Below are 12,653 nucleotides of genomic sequence, written 5' to 3'. Positions count from 1 at the left end.
GCTAAACCCTCGACTTTATATAGGAACCAGGGTATCTAGGGTTACACATGATCGGTTTCCATCTACGGGTTATACGCCGAACCCAATGGATACCCGTGGAGTACACATCAAGTCTTTGGCGGCGCGACTAAGGATTGAGCCCCTTTCTGCACAGTTGCACTTTTGTTACTATTTACACTCTTGTGATCAAACAAACCATCAAACAATCTTTGTAGCTTTTACAGTAATTCCTTACTATTTTCCACCAACCAATTCCTTCTACTCCTTGTTGAGTTTGACACTCTTAATTATTAGAAATTCTATGAAAACCTTATAAGATACATATTGGCTTCCTTGAACATATGAGGGCTAACTGTTATGCAGGTAACAAAACCGTTCCTCTTGAAGAACATTGGCGTAATCTTACCAAATTATGTGGTATCTTTAAGCTTTCGAGTTTATTAGAGAATGGTGCTATGAAGAAGATATTTACTATATCTTTAGAAGGCAATGTTTTTGCATGGTTTAGGTTATTGGACAATCCCTTTGCAATGCAGTGTGGTGATCTCTACTCTGAGTTTGTCTCCAAGTTTCATCCTGCTCAATAGGTACATGAAGACAAGAATTATATTTATATTTTTTGGCGTGAGTTTGGAGAAAGTATGGCTTAAGCTTTGGGTGGACTTAAATCATTGAAGCTTAAATGCTCCGCTCATTGGCTTTCGGAAGAGAAGATTGTCACAAACATCTATGCGAGACTCCCTCAATATGATGAAGAAACACCTTATATGTCTTCTAGAGGTTGCTTTAGTAAGATGAATACCGATGATAAATGGAATCTTATTGAAAGAATATTGTGCAACACTAAAGGTTGAGAAATTGACCAAGGTAAAGAATCAGGTATAAATTTTGAATATGGTTGCATTAAGTCTTTCTGAAGCTGTTAATTTTCACAAACTTGCTAAGTTTGGACTTGACTCTGAGATAGTTGTCACCTTTTGTAAATTTTTGTTGCTCATATTAATGTTCCTAAAGAAAACTGGAACAAATACCATGAGCCTTTTAAAGACTGATAAAGAAATATGGCTAAAAAGGAATTACATTTCAAATTGTTAGTCACGTGTTACATTATGTTTATGTTGAGAAACCTTTATTCGCTATTAGGATTAAATAACACTCTTTGGTAACTATTGTATGTAAGAAAATTGAACATGGTACTTACAGACCTTATGATCAAACTAAAACACAACCTCAAATAGTTATGATTAAAGACCTTCTGACTGGAGATATGTATGGGCATGTTATTCAACTTTTTGAGGAAGCTGCTAACATTGTAGGCATAAAATAAATCCTAATGTTGTTGGTATGTTTGTTATTTATATTAAGATTGGTACTCATTGTTATTATGGGTTATGTGATATTGGAGCTAGTTTAAGTGTTATTCCCCTTTCTGTTTATTAAGAAATTACTAAAGATTTCCCCCCTTTTTCAACCGAGGACGTTTATTTAACAATTAAACTGGCAGATAGGTCTAGTATTCACCTGTAGGAACTGATAGAGATGTTGAAGTTCTATGTGGTAAGTTCAAGTATCCTGCTGATTTCTTAATACTTGGAACCGAATAGGATAACTTTTGTCCCATAATATTTTGTAGATCCTTCTTGAATACTTATAGCATTATTGTTGACTATCAAAAATACAAAGTTTATGTTAAGTTTGGTGGAGATGGATCTTCCTTAAATTTCTCTAAGTTCATTAAACAACATCATGCTAAAGATTTTCCTTGTGTAGATGAGATAGAGAGAATTGTTGCAATTGTACCTCCTGGTGATTCATTAGAATAGTATCTATTGGAGCACGAGAATTGATGTAATATGCAAGAGAGAAAATAAATAGTTGAAGTTTTCTTTAGGGAACCATCTTTTCTTAAACATAATCTACATGTTGAAACTTTAGGGGAACCTACTCCTTCCAAAGGTGATCATGTGTTTGAAGTTAAACCTTTACCTGATAAATCCAAATATGCTTATTTGGATGATAATAAGATATCTCACGTTATTATCAGTGCTAACATTTCAATTCATGAAGAGAGATTGCTTACCGTCCTTAGAAAGCATCATGCTGCAATTGGTTATAATTTGGATAATCTCAAGGGCATTAGCCCTACTCTATTTATGCATAGGATTCATATCAAAACTAATGCTAAACCTGCTATAGATAATTAACGTTGTTTGAATCCTAAGATGAAGGATGTGGTATGAAATGAAATTCTCAAACTTCCGGAAGCTGACATAATCTATCCTACATCCGAGAGTTGATGGGGTGTTCATTGTGTTCCTAAGAAATGAGGTATTAATTTTGTTCCTAGTGATGAAAATGAACTTATCTCACTAAGAATTGTATGGATGTGTATTGGTTATAGAAAACTAAATATAGCTAGGAGAGAATATTATTGCCCTTTGCCATTTGTTCTTAAAATTCTAAAAAGATTATATAAGCATACACACTTTTGTTAGCTTGATGGGATTTTTGAAATAGTTGTTCATACTGAAGTTCAAGAGAAGATAAATTTGAAATGTATGCTTATAGATATATGCCATTTGGCTTATGTAATGCACCTACTACTTCTCAAAGATGCATGACATCTATCTTTGTTGTTTTTGCAAAAAATATCATAGAAGTCTTCATGGACGATTTCTATGTCTATGGAACTTCTTTCGATGATTGTTTGCACAATATTACCATGGTTTTGCAGAGATTTGAGGAAAAACACCTCATCTTGAACTGGAAGAATTTTCACTGTATGGTGAATGAGGTGTTGTCCTTGGGCAAAGAATTTATAAAAGAGGTATTGAAATTGATAGAGCTAAAGTTAAAGCCATTGAGAAAATGCCTTATCCTTCACATTGATAATCCAAATTCACAAGTCAAGCTTGGAATGTTTGAACGGGTGTTAGGCATGTGCTAGAAGCTAGAGCCTTAATGCCTTATGCCTCAGAGCTTGGAAGGATGTTTGCACAACAAAGAAAGAGTGTGGCTTAGAGCATCTCTAACCGATCACTTAGAATTTAGGCCCTATGTGGCCTCTTATCCTTTAACTTCTTATAGTTGCTCCTCTAAAAAATTGTGGTTCCTAACCTAACCCATAAAACTTAGCTCCTTAGTTTTCTTTAACACAAATTCAGTTACTTTGGTTCATCGAGTTAAACTTCACTAGTTCTTCGTTAAGAGAACTGCAAAGAAAACGACAAGAAAAATTACAACCTTCAATAGAAAGACAAAATCCTTGACTACTCATACTAGTCCGATCAATACTTTCTCCATCTCATGTTAATTGTTGTTGTTTCTCTTCTTTGTTGGCTCGTCGAGCTTCCACGCTTGTTTCTTCTTTGCCTCCTCAAACTTAGACATTGCGTCCTCTGTGGTCTCATCTCTAGCAACTAGTGCACCAACATCTGGTAGATTTATCTTAATCAATAGATTAATGTACTCTTCCCAATACCAACCCTTATCCTTTCTACACAAAATTTTAAGCAAATAATGAGTTTTAAATTGCAAAAAATCCGAAGAACAACCTATAAAATTGCAGTCACTCGGTCAATTTCATACTTGTAGAAAACCCATCTAGAATGTTTTGGCATGCTCGAGACGCGGCGCAGTACCAGCCGCCACCAGTCATCACACTTGATGGCCGATAGAGGCTCGCAAATGAGTAGTTGGACGAGGGCTGGGCCCGGCCGACCGAAAGACGTGGTTGTGCCGACGGTCAATCGACGTGTGAAATGCGAGCTCCGAGAGGAGGAGGAGATACCGCGAGGTGGCGCATAGTGGTTGAGGTGGCTGCGCGATTCCGTCCATGATGAATTCGGCTAAAACGTGATGGCGCCGGGGCCTGGGTACATCGATTCCAACCATGACGGCGACGGGCGAAGATTTGTCAATCCAGGCAGCAGATACGATAATCGACTGAATCAAAGTGGGGAGGAGTGCGGCTGGTGCTATTGGGTGTCGTCGGCGACCTGTGGTGGCTGGTGAGGGCAAGTAGGGCGACCCCGGAGTCGACAACCAAGGGGAGAGGGGAATTTTTTTTGCTCCATGGATGAGCGGCCTAGTATGTTTAAGAGTCAGAGCAGCCCTGGAGTAAAAAAAGTTACTCCTCTAACACTGATAAGTGATTGGCTAGGTGTAGTTTAGAGAAGTAAAACCGAATTTATACTCCTTTAAAGATCTTGGCGCTTGGATGACCGCACCTCTTGGCGCCTAGAGCCTTCAGGCCGGTTCTCCACGAAATCTCTTTACCAGGCTATCGCGGCAGTTTCGGGCCCAGAGCCCCTCGCGGCGATTTGGGCGATAAGACAGCTATTGAAGATTAGGATCTTCCTCTAGCAATGGATCCGTGGCTGGGTGCCTTCAGGTTGGAGGTACTTAAGCGAAATGGCCCGGGTGATGGGATGTGCCATTGTGTGCGACGGTAGAGGACTCCAACCACATCTTCCTCACCTACATCTCTGCGTGTTTCTTGTGAAGCTGCTTCCGGGAGGTGGCCAGAGGAAATCGGTGCAACACTAATTTCCCCGACCTATTCGCGGAACTCATTGCCTCCCCGCTGCAGCTCGTCACATTAGGTGGCTGGGCATTGGGGTGCTTGCCTAGATGCTTTGGACGATTCGCAATAAGCTTGTGATTCAGCGTGTGCCTCTTCGACGTGCTACTGATGCGATCTTCAAAATATGTGGCTATATGCAGCTTTGACGGCCGCTTAGCCGCCCGCAGGGCCGAGACACCATCAACACCCTCATCGCAGACCTTTGCGTGATGGCCCTCCGCTTGGCGCCGCCGCTTCCAGAGCCGGATTAGCAACTTGGTGGCCGTTGCTTCGTCGTTTGTGTTTTATTTAGGGATTGTTGAGTTGTGTCCTCAGCAGAACCCCTTTTGAATCTGTGTGTTTGTGCTACTTCGTGTGTGTGTGTGTGTGTGGTGAACTCTTGTCGGTTGTTATGGCTTGATGGTTTGCTTTATATATAAAGCGGGGCGAAAGCCTTTTTGGGTAATTATTTGTGTTACGTGGAGAATTGCAGAAAATGCTTATAGCCACCTCTCCCCTTCAGAAAATGTATTCCATCATGAAAATTTACAGACATGAGGTATACGTCACTATGTACATGCATGTTTGTTTTTAGAATGTTTTGAAACTAATTTTTTTTAGCTTCATGGAGCCCTGAGCCAAAAATCTTCATTCAGGAAAAAGGTGCTCATGTTATCTGCTTCAGGTTATTCAGCGTGGTCCATTCTATTATAAATCTGGGTTTGGCCTGGCACAAAGTTTTGAGCATGGACAGACCACCATTCAAAAATAAATGGACTGCCTGAGAAACGCATCGAAAGACGAAAGGCACTCCAGGTTCCCTTGTAGTAGTATAATCGTGTTGTTCAGAGACCTTTCCTACCAACTTGCTGCATTGTATATCGATTTCTTTTCCTTTGCCCGCTTGGCTGCTCCACAGCTTCTCCTCCACTGGCCATCTCCAGCGAGCCCCTCCTGCCGGATCTGATGGCGGCAACGATTGCATGGCTGGTGCAGACCATCCTTGCAACCCTCCAAATCGACAAGCTCGACGCCTGGATTCGGCAAGTCGGACTTGCCGACGACATCGAGAAGCTCAAGTCGGAGATCAGGAGAGTGGTCTCTGCTGTGAAGGGGAGAGGGGCCGCTGAATCTTTCGCTCTTCTCGTGGAGCGGCTCTATGAAGCCGAGCGTATGGTCGACGAGATCGACTACTACAGGCTCCAAGATCAAGTTCATGGAGGTACGCCCGCTACCTCGTTGCCTGCAGATCCAAGCGTACTACTCCATGTAGATCTTATCTTGCTCCAACAGACAAAATTGATTTTACCTCCTGCCTTTCTGGTCCATGTTTTTGTGGGCACAGTTACAAGGGATGGAGCTGAGCGAGTGGATGAGATATCGGGTGGTGATTCTATTGCTGCTACACCGAATAGAGGTACTAGTGTTGGCAAACAGCGGTCCGTGGTATGGGAACACTTTACAATCGCAGATAACGGAGATCCTAACAAAGCAAAATGTACATACTGTGAAAAAGAGTTCAACTGCAATACAAAGACGAACGGTACATCATCTATGAAGAAACATTTGGAGAAAGAGCATTCCATCGCTTGTACGAAGAACCCTGGAGCACATCCACCAAACCCTTCAAGTTCAAGGTACTTAAGAGAGTATTCTTTCTATGATCAGGTGTACATACACCTCTTACCTTTTATGAACACATTTTCGAAAATGGTTTATATACATCTGCTTGAGGCCATTGTGGTTCTAATAAGTACCCCATCTTTTTCTTACCGCAGCACCGCTGAGCCTACCGTAATTGGTAGCTCATCCAGCAGAAAAGGAAAGAGACGACGGTCCAAGGCATGGGAACTTTTTGATGTCATAGAAGGAGATAACGAACATCCTATGAAAGCAAAATGTAAATACTGCCGCACAGAGATCAAGTGCGGACCAACGAGTGGAACAGCAGGTATGCTCAACCATAACAAGATTTGTAGGAAGAAACCTGGATCAATTGACCAGTCGCCAAACCCGCCAAGGTAGCTAAAGAATATACATTGCATCGATTTCTTTTAGAAATCATTAAGTTTGGAGTCTCACTGTGGTTCTAATAGCCAATTCACGGTCTTTTTCTTATTGCAGCACTAGTGATGCTAATGCAGATGTGACGCCAATTACTGCGGCTAACACGGTCACCCCTTGGGACAAGACTGAATTGTCCAATAGGATACAAAAAATAGCTGGTCAGTTGCAATGCATCGGAGGGGAAGTGGGTGAGATTCTCAAGCTACATGGACCGGACTCTACTTCAAGTTCACATCATCACCAGAGTACAACATCAGATCAGCACCTCAGAACATCAAGTCTTGTTCCAAGGAATGTGTATGGAAGACATAAGGAAAAGGAACACATCATGAAATTGATGATGACAGAAGGCAGATCTGACAAAGTAATTGTTGTGCCGATTGTAGGCATTGCAAGTGTTGGAAAGACAACTCTCACTCAACTTGTATACAATGATGTAGAAGTGGAAAGGCAATTTCACCATAGAATATGGGTTTGGGTGTCTCGCAACTTTGATGAAATGAGGCTCACAAGAGAGATGTTGAGCTTTGTTTCTCAAGAAAGACATGAAGGAATAGACTGCTTTGTGAAGCTTCAGGAGATCTTGAAAAGTTATGTTAAATCAAAGAGGATTTTACTTATTTTAGATGATGTTTGGGATGACAAGAACAATTACCAATGGAACCAACTATTGGCTCCTTTTCGGCACGACAATGCTATTGGTAATGTGATTCTTGTGACAACTAGAAAATTGTCTGTTGCAAAAATGATTGGAACAACAAGACCAATTAAGTTAGGTGCATTGGAAAATGATGACTTCGAGTTATTGTTCAAATCATGTGCATTAGGTGATGGAAACTATGAATTTCCTGGAAATTTTAGCACAATTGGGAAGCACATAATAGAGAAGTTAAAGGGCAACCCCTTAGCAGCAATAACTACTGGGTCGCTATTAAGGGATCATCTTACCGCTGATCATTGGAGTAACATTCTCAAGAAAGAAAGTTGGAAGTCACTGGGAGTCAGTGGAGGCATCATGCCTGCTTTGAAGCTTAGTTATGATGAGCTACCATACCGTTTACAACAATGTTTCTCTTACTGTTCTATATTTCCTAACAAATATAGGTTTCTTGGTAAGGATTTGGTCTATATTTGGATTTCTCAGGGATTTGTGAATTGCACCCAAAATAAGAGATTGGAGGATACAGGATGGGAATACCTGAATCAATTGGTAAACCTGGGATTCTTTGAACAAACTGAAGAACAACAAGAATTGCATGTGAGAAAATAATTCTCTTTACGCCGTCAAATTTGGTACTCTGTGTGTGATCTCATGCATGATTTTGCAAGGATGGTTTCAAGGACTGAATGTGCGACTATAGATGGTCTACAGTGCAATAAAATATTGCCAACTGTACAACATTTGTCAATAGTAACCGGTTCTGCATACAACAAAGATCTGCATGGTAACATTCCTCATAATGAGAAGTTTGAAGAAAATCTGAGAAATTCAGTTACATCAGTTACCAAGTTGAGAACATTGGTTGTACTTGGAAAATTCGACTCTTCCTTTGTACAGTTGTTCCAAGATATATTCCAAAAGGCACAAAATTTACGCCTGCTACGAGTATCTTCATTATCCACTAGTTTTAATTCCTTCCTGTGCAGTTTGGCAAATCCTTTGCTTCTTCGTTACCTAAAACTTGAGTTGGATGGGATTATGCCACAAGTTTTGAGTACGTTTTTGCATCTTCAAGTATTAGACATTGGATCAAGCATGGATACTTCTCTACCCAATGGCTTGTTGCATAATCTTGTTAGCCTGCGACATCTTGTTGCACACAAGAGAGTCCATTCTTCCATTACTAGCATTGGTAACATGACATCTATCCAGGAGCTACATGATTTTGAGGTTCGAATGTCTAGCGGCTTTGAGATAACACAACTCAAATCTATGAATGAGCTTGTTCAACTTGGGGTGTCTCAACTTGACAGTGTTAAAACCCGGGAGGAGGCTTATGGGGCAGGACTAAGAAACAAGGAACACTTAGAAGAGCTTCACTTGTCCTGGAAAAATGCATATTCAGAGTATGGGTATGCCCGTGACACTAGTTTTGAATCTTCTGCAAACATGGCAAGAGAAGTGATTGAGGGTCTTGAACCACACATGGATTTAAAATATCTACAAATATCTGGGTATAATGGTACCACTTCACCAACTTGGCTTGCCAACAATATCTCAGTTATCTCGTTGCAGACGCTTCATCTTGATGATTGTGGAGGATGGAGAATACTTCCATCTCTGGGAAGTCTTCCATTTCTTACAAAGCTGAAGTTGAGCAGCATGCGGGAAGTAAAAGAAGTATTGATTCCTTCACTGGAGGAGCTAGTTTTAATTAAAATGCCGAAGTTAGTGAGATGCTGTAGCACTTCTGTCGAGGGTCTGTGCTCCAACTTAAGGGTACTGCAGATCGAATATTGTGAAGCATTGAAGGAGTTTGATCTGTTTGATAACGATGATAATTCTGGAATCACTCAGGGATCATGGTTGCCTGGTCTTAGGAATTTGATTCTGGATTATTGTCCTCATTTGAAAGTGTTGAAGCCTCTTCCACCTTCAACTACCTTTTGTAAGGTACTCATCAGAGAAGTTCCAATGTTTCCGTATATGGAGATATCATCTGGTGAAAAGTTAGAAATTGGGATTATTAATGAGAACAAAGACGATGATTTTGATGAATCTCCTGATGAGTTGAGGATGCTGGATGAATCTTATGATGAGTTGAGGATGCTGGATGACAAGACTTTGGCATTCCACAATCTTAGAAACCTCAAATTGATGAAGATATATGGTTGCAGAAATCTAAGGTCTTTTTCGTTCGAAGGTTTTAGTCATCTTGTCTCTTTAACAAGTTTGGAAATTGGATCCTGTGAACAACTTTTCTCTTCAGATGTGACGCCAGAGTATACCCTTGAAGATGTGACAGCTGTGAACTGCAATGCTTTCCCATCTCTTAAAAGCCTCAGTATTTGGTCATGTGGAATAGCGGGCAAGTGGCTATCGCTGATGCTGGAGCATGCGCCAGTCCTAGAGGAACTGAGGTTATCAAGATGCGCCCATATAACAAGAGTACTGTTACCGATGGAAGAGGAAGAAAACAGCCTATTAACAACAGTAGTGTCATCAGGAAATCAAGATGAGGCATTGGCTCGGGACGGACTCTTGCACATTCCATCAAATCTCGTCTCCTCTCTCAAGAAGATGACTATTGATGAGTGCCCTCGCCTAAAGTTTAACTCGAGCAAGGACTGCTTCTCTGGATTTACCTCGCTTGAGAAGCTTGAAATTTGGGGATCATTGGTGGATGATGACGGAAGTGATGACCTGGAGAATGGAAGTTCTTTTGTGTTGGGAGAGGAGGATCAACCGCTGGGGGAGAACGGAAGATGGCTCCTCCCGACATCACTTCAGGAGCTTAACATTGGGTGGTTCTGTTACCAAGAAACGCTGCAACCCTGCTTTCCTAGAGATATCACCAGCCTTAAAGAGTTAAGTGTACGTTCAATCCAAGGTTTGCAATCTCTACAGCTGCATTCATGCACGACACTGGAAGAATTGGATATTAGCGACTGTGGATCGCTCACCGTCACTGTACTAGAGGGCTTGCCACCGTGTTTGGAGAGCTTTTCAACGTTGTGTCCTCGGCTGGAAAAGATTTGCATCGATGACCCATCTGTCCTTACCATGTCATTCTGCAAGCACCTCACCTCCCTACAAAGACTAGAACTTAGTTTCTTGAAAGTGACGAGACTAACAGATGAGCAAGAGTGAGCGCTTGTGCTCCTCGAGTCACTGCCAGAGCTCCGATTCTATGTGTGTAATGATCTCGTAGATCTTCCTGCTGGGCTGCACACCCTTCTTTCCCTCAAGAGATTGGAGATAAAAAAGTGTGAACGCATATCAAGGATGCCAGAAGCAGGCCTCCCACATTCGCTAGAAGAACTGGAAATCGGGTCTTGCAGCCAGGAGCTATATGATGAATGCAGGCGGCTAGCAACAAGCAAACTAAAAGTCAAAATTGATGGGAGATATATGAATTAGTTACTGTATGACTTGTTATGGACATGTTTCTGCATGCACAACTCTCTACCGCTTGGTTGCTCTTGAGTTAAAGTTGTGTCATATATCATGTTATATTCAGAGTTGACATACCCTCATAATTGTGCAGTGTGTTCATCCTAAAATGAGCGTTTGGGTAGGCATTCAAGCTGCTCAACATATATCATGTAATCAATAAACCGGCATGTTTTGTTGTTTGGTCTTGTCAACAGAAAATAATGAATTTCCAATTCTTGTTTTTCTTGCGAGGAGAATTTTAATTTCCTTTGCTAGAGATAATTGCAACAGATAAATCCAAAGACACATCCTATTATTCGTCACGCAATTTCGTTTATCCAAAATTCGTTGCTACACCACACACATATCATTTGGGTCCCGATAACTGCCACACGTGTGGTGTATCGGGTAGTTGTGCCTCACGCCTCGTGTGGCATGGACAGCAACCAGCCCACACACCTACGTGTGGGCAAAACAACTAATGCCCACACACCTCTTTTTTTCCCTCCCGAACCCTCTCACACGCGTGCGTGTGAGCGAAGTTGATAAAGCCCACACGCCCGTATGTCAGGCCTCGTACCCTCCTGGTCCCGCACGCCACGCGTGACGCCCACCGCGCGTCCGCAGTTGCCATGGTCCAGACCCTCGTCCATGTTCGTTTAACTGCAGTTGCCATGTCGCTGAACTACGGTTGCCATGTCGGACAACTGCAGTTGCCATGGTTGCTCAACTGTAGTTGCCATGTATGGTCTGATCTAATATAGTTGCCATGATTTCATAGCTTTAGGAGTTGCCACATACTAACACTAGGCAGTTGAGAGAGTTGTCATGTGCTCACAAGCATGCTAGGGCAGTTGCCATGTAAAAAGGAAGAGTTGTCATCTGCTTACGTGCACGTTAGGGCAGTTGCCATGTACGTGCACGTTGGGGCAGTTGCCATGTACCATGCAAAAACACATGGCAACTCGGTAAAAGAGAGTTACCATCTGCTTACGTGCACACTAGGCAGTTGCCGTGTACCCTGCAAAATCACATGGCAACTCGGGTAAAAAAAAAGAGTTGCCACCTGCTTATAAAGCATACTAGGGGCAGTTGCCATGTGCACTGCGAAAACACATGCTCAACTAGCAGCTTGGGTGTGGGAGAGGAGACGGATGTGTGGGCGAGATGGCAAATACCCACACACTAGCCCTTGTGTGTGTGTGTGTGCAAAGTGGCGTGTGGCGCGAACTACTGAAGCCCACACACCGGCCCCTCCGTGTGGTAAAACGGATGTGTGGGCGACCTCTCTCACACACCACACACGCGAGTTGTCCTACGTGGCATACAAAATCAGCTAATTCGTGCCAAGATTCGTGCAGAAGTTACTGGACGGTGATGGAGACGTGTGGGTGAGTTGGCTAATGCCCACACGTGTGGGCGTTAACATTTCCGTATCATTTTGAGTTAATATAGCGCCATTTATCGGGGAAACACACACACACACCCACATGCTTAGTTTTTTTTGAAAAGGGGGGACTCCCCGGCCTCTGCATCAGAACAATGCATACGGCCACATTTATTAGAAAGTAAATAAGGTTCAATAAGGTCTTAAAGTCTGCAAACGAAAATGAACGGCTAGCTCACACAAAGCCTCAACGCCAAAACAAAAAGCCCAACAAGCCACAACCGGCTGGCAAAATAAAAGATAGGTAAACTAATTGTCTATCCTATTACATGACCGCCATCCAAACCGGTTGAAGATATCCCGCGCTACCATCTCCCACCGGACAGATCTAGTAACCAAACGCTCCCTGGCCTCCGTTGGAGTGAGTAAGGACCACATACGGATCAGTGCAGTAGCCCAGAATAAAACCTGCAAAAAATGAATAGTTGTTGTTCTGTTAAAAGCCAAATCATTTCTGCATTTCCAAATTGCCCATAACA

General features: G+C 42.2%; 1 pseudogene; it reads left to right on the top strand.

The window, feature by feature from the left end:
- The first annotated feature begins 5,508 nt into the window (after nt 1–5,508).
- LOC119368385 lies at nt 5,509–10,892 on the top strand (annotated as a pseudogene).
- The last annotated feature ends 1,761 nt before the right edge of the window (nt 10,893–12,653 follow it).

Source organism: Triticum dicoccoides, chromosome 2B (genome assembly GCF_002162155.2).
Source record: "Triticum dicoccoides isolate Atlit2015 ecotype Zavitan chromosome 2B, WEW_v2.0, whole genome shotgun sequence".
Lineage (NCBI taxonomy): Eukaryota > Viridiplantae > Streptophyta > Magnoliopsida > Poales > Poaceae > Triticum > Triticum dicoccoides.
This window is presented reverse-complemented; position numbering and strand designations above follow the sequence as displayed.